Source organism: Peromyscus maniculatus, chromosome 11 (assembly GCF_049852395.1).
Source record: "Peromyscus maniculatus bairdii isolate BWxNUB_F1_BW_parent chromosome 11, HU_Pman_BW_mat_3.1, whole genome shotgun sequence".
NCBI classification, from domain to species: Eukaryota; Metazoa; Chordata; class Mammalia; order Rodentia; family Cricetidae; genus Peromyscus; species Peromyscus maniculatus.
Genome location: NC_134862.1, coordinates 43,579,070 through 43,586,016, shown reverse-complemented (window position 1 = coordinate 43,586,016; position 6,947 = coordinate 43,579,070). Strand labels below are relative to the sequence as shown.

The 6,947-nt window shown below is 52.3% G+C and overlaps 1 long non-coding RNA gene across 1 annotated transcript; it reads right to left on the bottom strand.

Annotated features, from left to right (window-relative positions):
• Nucleotides 1-201: 201 nt before the first annotated feature.
• On the bottom strand, nt 202-6,528 carry LOC143267785 (uncharacterized). The gene is made up of 4 exons (XR_013043268.1): nt 3,747-6,528; nt 3,160-3,551; nt 1,429-1,582; nt 202-782 (listed from the first exon to the last, which is right to left on the bottom strand). It is a non-coding gene; the product is annotated as an uncharacterized LOC143267785 (long non-coding RNA).
• Between the last annotated feature and the right edge of the window lie 419 nt (nt 6,529-6,947).

The window sequence follows — 6,947 nt, the reverse complement described above, 5'->3', positions numbered from 1 at the left end:
TTCTCCTTTGTTCAGTCCTGGACCTCGGGACAGTCACCCACACTCAGGGTGGGTCTTCCCTAATTAGTGGAAACTTTCTGGAGATACCTTCATAGACACACCCAATGTGATGATAGTGAAGATTGTCCATCACAGGTACTGGAGGATAGCCCACAGGTACCGGAGGATAGTCCACAGGTACCGGAGGATAGCCCACAGGTACCGGAGGATAGCCCACAAGTATGGTAGCATAGCCCACAGCGATGAAAAAGGCCCCATGTGACATCCAGGGGTGTTCTCAACTTCACCCCATCCTGGCATTTGAATTCCAGATGACTCCTTTGGACCGAGTGCCACTTGGACAGATTGAAGCACACGTGGTTAGTTATTTTGAATTAGCCGGTTATACAAGTGTAACTGAAGCACTAGAGGATGGGAAGCCATGGAAAGCACACAGGAGGGGAGACGCCGACACTAGAATTGTGTGTGTAAATGGATGAAAGGACAAAACACGACTAAACCCAGAGAGATTAATTAAGGGGGTGTGTTAGCCAGAAGCCCTTGGAGCATCGAGTGAGGGAGGGTTTAAAAGAGTTTAAAACTTGTCATGACATTCACTGTTTCCCCACTGGAATGACAAAGCAAGGTAGCACTGAAGATACTTGGATTGCTCAGTGACGTCACTAGGATCCAGGCATGTCCCCTCCTCTGCTGGGCCACCCTCCACACACTGGCTGCTGTTGATTCTGCTAATCGTTCCCTCCTGGTGGCAGGTGGATACCTCCATTCCAGACATAATAATCCTGTTCAAAGCAGGAAAACAAACAAACAAACAAACCAAAACTTTTCCAGAAGCCCATCACGGCTCGCTCTTTATACTCCATTGGTCAAAACTGGGTGGCATTTGCCCTCTCACTGCAAGCAGGGCTAGAAAAGTGAATGTGCGTCATAGAGGGACAGGGACCAGGCACGTGGCTGGCCTGAAATAAAATGAAGGTGTGACAGGTTAAAAAGAGAAGTTCTGCCGGGCATGAAATACCAGTGGTCACAGAAGCGGGAGATGACGGCCCAGGGTACAAGAAGTGGAGGTTATAGAGCTTGGTAACAGGACGTGGGGAATGAGGGACCAGAGGAGTCATGGGTTAGGGTACATTCACTATGACGAAGGACATGGGAAAAGTCACGGGGATGGGGAAGATGGAGAATTCGGGTGTCTGTGTGGTGTCACGGTGGAGTCCAGGTGTCTGCGTGTATCCAGGTATTAACACCAAGAATAGAGGTGAGCGATGGCCTTGGAGTGCAGAATAAGAGCCTGAGCATCGTGGGAGCCACAGGGTGTGTGAATTTGTTAAAGAAGATGCTTGTGGCTGTACAGGGAGGTGTGCAACTCGGCCAAGGCTGGAGAGAGAAATCGCACGCTCTGGATCAAGCAGCAGGAGGCACGGATACCTGAGACGTGAGAGCGTGCTGTGCCCGGCTGGGAACGTGGCTCTCCCTCCGCCCCGGCTCCACGCTTGTTTTTCTTCTGCAGATGAGACATACTTGTAAACATCATTTCCCTGTATCTTCACGACCATCCTTTGAAGCAGGTGTATTATTGCCTCTGTTAGAGATGGAAGAAACAGGGCCTGAAAGTGATCCGTCCCCGCTCCAGAGAGGATCGGCATTTGGGTAGGCTGTGTGCCAGGGCCAGGGATGCTCTGGTCTCCCAGCTTCTGATCTGTGGCCACAGCAGGGAGAGCTCTCCAGACAGCTGTAAACGTCCTTCTTCCTGCTTTCTTGGGACCACTAAGACTGATAATTGTCGGCCGGGCAGTGGTGGCACACGCCTTTAATCCCAGCACTCGGGAGGCAGAGGCAGGCGGATCTCTGTGAGTTCGAGGTCAGCCTGGTCTATAGAGCAAGATCCAGGAAAGGCGCAAAGCTACACAGAGAAACCCTGTCTCAAAAAACAAAAACAAAACAAGCTTATAGCCAGGCGGTGGTGGTGCCTTTAATCCCAGCACTTGGGAGGCAAAGGGAGGTGGATCTCTGTGAGTTCGAGGCCAGCCTGGTCTCCAAAGTGAGTTCCAGGAAAGGTGCAAAGCTACACAGAGAAACCCTGTCTCGGGGGGGAAAAAAAACAAGACTGATAATTGTCTCTTCCTTGAAGCAGCTCCCTGATGGTCATGGCTTAGAGAAAGGAAAAGGAAGGAACTAGCTTTCTTAGTGACACTATTGACATCAGGGCTATCGCGACACAGCACTAAGCCTAAATCAGACTGCTGAACCTCGCGCACATCTGGGGACCCTCTCACCCGGCAGCCGGGGGCTTACAGATGGCCTTTGACACGGGGGCTCAGCGGAGACGCCCAGCGGAGGAGTGACTGCTTAGTCAGCAGAACCAGAGAAGGTTCCCTTTAGGAAGGAGTCATGACACCAGGGGGACACAGACAAGCCTGTGGTGTGGCTAGGGCAGGTGGCTAGCATCTGTTGACTCCGTTCCAGCCTAAGGCCTGCCGTGGCCAGCTGTGTGGTCTCTCGGGGCCATCTCAGCCGGGGGTGAAGTAATTAGAACTAAGGTGGTGGCTGACAGGCAGACAAGGCCAACAAGACATCTTTAGAGCAGCAGGAATGTGACATCTGGGCTCAGACAAACTGGCTCTTATGAGGGACACAAGGAATTCAGGAGCAGAATGGAGACATTCCAACATGGCCTGTGAGGGCTCCATCTTGAAAGATTTTATCCATCAAGTTGCATATACGGAGTAATGTATTTCTCTGCGGGGATGTCGTGCTGATAGGATTCTAGCCAAAGGCAAAACACGCAACATTGCAACATTTTAATTTATCCTTTGCAATCTTCCCGTGTGATAAAAATTTTATTAAGCTTTTGAAAATGCCGGAAGCTATCTCTCAGGCTTTTTTTTTGACTATTTGTGAGAACTCAGGAAGACCGAGGTCTGAAGGGGGCTCTTCAGGACCACTGGTCTCCGTAATCACTGAGGCTCCTCTCTTCTCCTGTGCTGGAGCCCTGAACACTTACTGGCCAAGTCAGGGTGTCTCCATCCTGTCCTAGCTGCCTTGTGGATGCCCAGACAGCACGTTCCTGTCCTGCTTGGCTGACAGACAGCCCTTCTCAAGGGCGGCCTTCCGCTCCCACCCACCTCCTTCTTCATCCTTAGCCTTCACCTCAGTTACCTGCTGTGTGGTCTTCTGACCCTGGAAAACCTGTCACTCAGCTTGAGGGACAGCTCAGGTCTTCTTCCTCAAGTATCTCTGCTTACAAATGAGGAGAGACTCTCAATTCAGTTGACCAAATGCTGTGGAGGCAATGGGTGATGATTTTTGGGGATGCCAAAGGTTGGGGGAGGCAGGAATGGAAGTATTGATAGAATTCTACCTGAAGGGCCAAGAGAGAAACCAGGATGCATTCAGAGAACAGTCTCCAGGAAGGTGGGCCTGGCATGGGGAGGGGTGGGGCTTGCATCCCCCTGGACAGCTAGCTCACTTGCGTAGCTCAACTTAATGTACCCCTTCTCCTGCCTTCCTTCCACACGTATTTATTGAATGTCGTATCAGTATCAGGTAACCTGAGAGGGAGGTGGGAACAAATGTGAATCAGACATTCTCTGTCTTGAAGGAGCTCATAGGTTATGGAAGACAATTTCCGGGAGTCCTTGTCCAATGATAAAGGTCCTTCAAAGTTAAATACTCTGATCCCAGCCTTGCAACTGAATGGCCCTCACACCCCCATCAAGGCTAGGAGCAGCCTGAACAAGTCTCACCCAGGCCTCCTCAGCCTGGCCTGTGCTCTATCCCGCGGCCTGAAGATAGTCAGTGTCTTCTCCATCTGCTCTGACAGCTGCGGGAATTTCCTGTGTAAGCCTGGAGACGACACCTGATGACCTCGTCCACTCCATGTATCTGCAGGAGAATGAGGCTCTGAGGAAGTCCGTGCACTCCCCCTCCCCGTTTCCTGGTAGCCTTAGGAAGGGTGGAGAGGAAAGTGAGCTCCATCTGCTTCCCTGAGCTTGCTCCTTCCAGGGCGGGAATGGGGGAGTCCTCCTGTGTGCCTCAGTGCCCTGCAGGAAGCTAGGTCTGCACAAACTAGAGGGCATAACTCATGAACCCACAGCAGCTTCATTTCCAGCGAGTATGAGCTTCCCAGACGTGGGTGGGTTCTTGGTCAGATTTACAGCACTTGTGTGAAGGCTTGTGTGAAGCCGGCCTTAAATCGGATCAGAAAGAAAAGAGTTGTTACCCCCATACCATTCAGGCCACCACTGCTACCGTGGGCACATTGTCAATCCAGTCATTACTGCGGCTTTCAGGGTTCACAACTGGGCAGCACGGATTTCTACCCCCTCCCACTCCAGCAGTCTACATAACACCCTCCATCAGTGTGAAAGTTAACCAGCAGAGCGGAAGCTTCGTGGTCGGTACCTAGTTGATTTCTCCGTGTCCTATGTCCAAGGTATGTGGAGTCGTCAGCAATAGGGTCTTTCTATCACGTCCTGGTGGACAGCCAAGAGCAATGGCGGTGCCTGTATTGTTTGGGGATTCTGTGGGACAGATGCCCTGACTAACGGTTGGTTTGAAGGGCAGTATCCCACACCTGACACTCGGCTTTTTGTCAGTCTATGGCTGTGGGAAGAACATTAGTGTCCGTGTAGAGTAATTCCAATTAAACTCTTCGGGGCCAGGCGGACAGCGGTTAGATCATTGGGGGTGCTGCCCCCAGAAGAGATCAACATAGTATTCCCGGGACCCCAGTTAGTTCCTGAGAGAGTGAGTTATTGGGAAAACAAGACAGCTCCTCTTTGCCATCTGACTTTTTGTCTATCACGTGCCTCTCTGTCTCACAGGTGCCCTCTATGATGTGACACATACAGTCCTCATTAGGGCTGGCTTTCAGCCTCTGATACCGTAAGCTAAACAAGCCTCTTTACAAAGCACCCCAGCCTCAGGTGTGTTGTTACAACAACAGAAAGCCGGTTAATACATTCTGTTGGTTCTGTATCCCTGCTCAGACTTTTCTCTCCTCCAGGTCTAATTTGCTGCATGTCTGTCTTAGCATCCAGCAGCATAGACTCTCACTGAACGTGTGATGAGTGACTGAACATGTAATAACGTGGAATGAATGTTGGGCTTAGGGTGTCGGAAGTGATCTGGAAAGATAAGGCAGTATTTAAGTACAAAGGTTTGTTTTTCTCTGGTTTCCTCCAGTCCTGATCTCCCTTTGGCCTTCCCCAAGGCAGACCAGCAGGTTGGCTGGAAAGTTAATCAAGATTTATTTGAGGAATGAGGAAAAGAAGAATCTTCTAGAATTTGTTCCCCTTAGTCTGAACAAGTTGCTCCCGTGGGGGTTAATTTGCGAGCACTGGTATGGGAGCTCATATGAACCAGCTTCCTCCCGACCTCGGCTTGCTCGGTTGTTTACAGAGCAGCTACTGGAGAAATCCAATTCTTCCAAGAAGCTCCCCCTGGGAAAACCCCTCCCAGCACATGGCAGACAAGGCGCGCATTAACTTGACAAAGTGGCTGCTGGCAGGCAGTGGACCAGTTCTGGAAGCTGGTACCAGAGGTGTGGTGTTGTGCCTGGCCAGAGAGCAACCCCACAGATCTGGCATTAACCATGTCCTTCTTCTCTGCCATAGCCTGGGGCTGTGTAGGGGTGGGGTGGCGGGCAGACAGACTGCAGAATCAAAGGGCTCTTACTTCCTGGGCTTCTGGGTTTGCAGTTTTGTTGGGCCTTTGCTAAGGGTCGGTCACCTCTCCAGGTAGAGCCCAGTGAGTGCATGGAAAGCAGGAGAAGAGAGGAGGACCTCCTGGGTATGTGGCCCTGTCCTTAAAAGACGGTGGAAGAGAGACCGTGTGGGAGCATCACATGGTATTAACTTCAAACACCAAAGCTCCTAGCCATGGCCATGAGGAAATCATTTGCAAGATAGGTCATAGTCGGGGGTGATCAAGGCAGAGTGCATCTCCTCCACGGCCTGTATGGAAGGGCCTGTGCTGCCTTCGAGCCACAGGAAAGGCTGAGGGTGTTCATCCAGGGGGCGCCAGGGGCGGTGAGTGCACTCAACACGGGGGACGGTGCAGTGCCCAGTCCTTCTCTGATCAAGGTCAGGGAATGCAACGGTGCAGTTTGGAAAGAGAGAAGATCGGGAAGTGAGGAAGCCCCGTGAGCAGCGAGCTGGGACGGGGCTCGTGGCCTGGCCTTGTGGCTGGCTGACCCACTAAGTGGCGTTCAGCCAGTCTCTCCGGTCCTGTATCTCACACTCACAGGAAAGGCAGCCTTTGACCCGGGAGAAGCTGCGGAGGCCTCCCGTGCTGAATTACCCACCAGCAAGGAAGGGGGTGTCTGCTGGTTCTCAGCTCCATTTCACCTCTCCAGACGGGGCCATTCATCAGATGATCGGGGCGGGGGTTGGTAAAAGTACCATCCGTGGTCCTTTCTGTGGTCACAAAATTGAACTCAGCATGCATCACTCGGCCTCTCTCTCTCCCTCATCAAAACAGAAAGGAGGCTGACAGGCGGGCGCCACAGGCTGCATCTCACTAAATGAGACTGAGCAGAGATCACTGTGGAGGCCTTGACTTGCGTTTACAATGCAGCCCGCACGGCTCGGAGTGATGGAGATGGAGGAGGGGCTGAGAGCGGCCTGCGGGGATGAGCTGTGGGGCTTTCAGGGGACAGTGTGACTCAGTGAGGACAAAATGGATGGGTACCCTTCCGCTCAGCGGATATCAGTTTCCACAGTGTGCTTAGCCCCCATCCTTCAAGCAACCCACGGTTAGATACCACCCTGTAGGTGCCATTTTGCAGAAGGGGAAACTGAGGTGCTGTGTGGACTCCCCCAAGACCTCATCATGGCTAGTAAGCAGGGGAGCCAGGACTAAGCTGAGGCAGACCCTGAGCACTCAGGAGCGAGGCACGGTGCTGGGAACGGATGAGAAGGGGCAGCGTCACCTGAGCCCCGTGG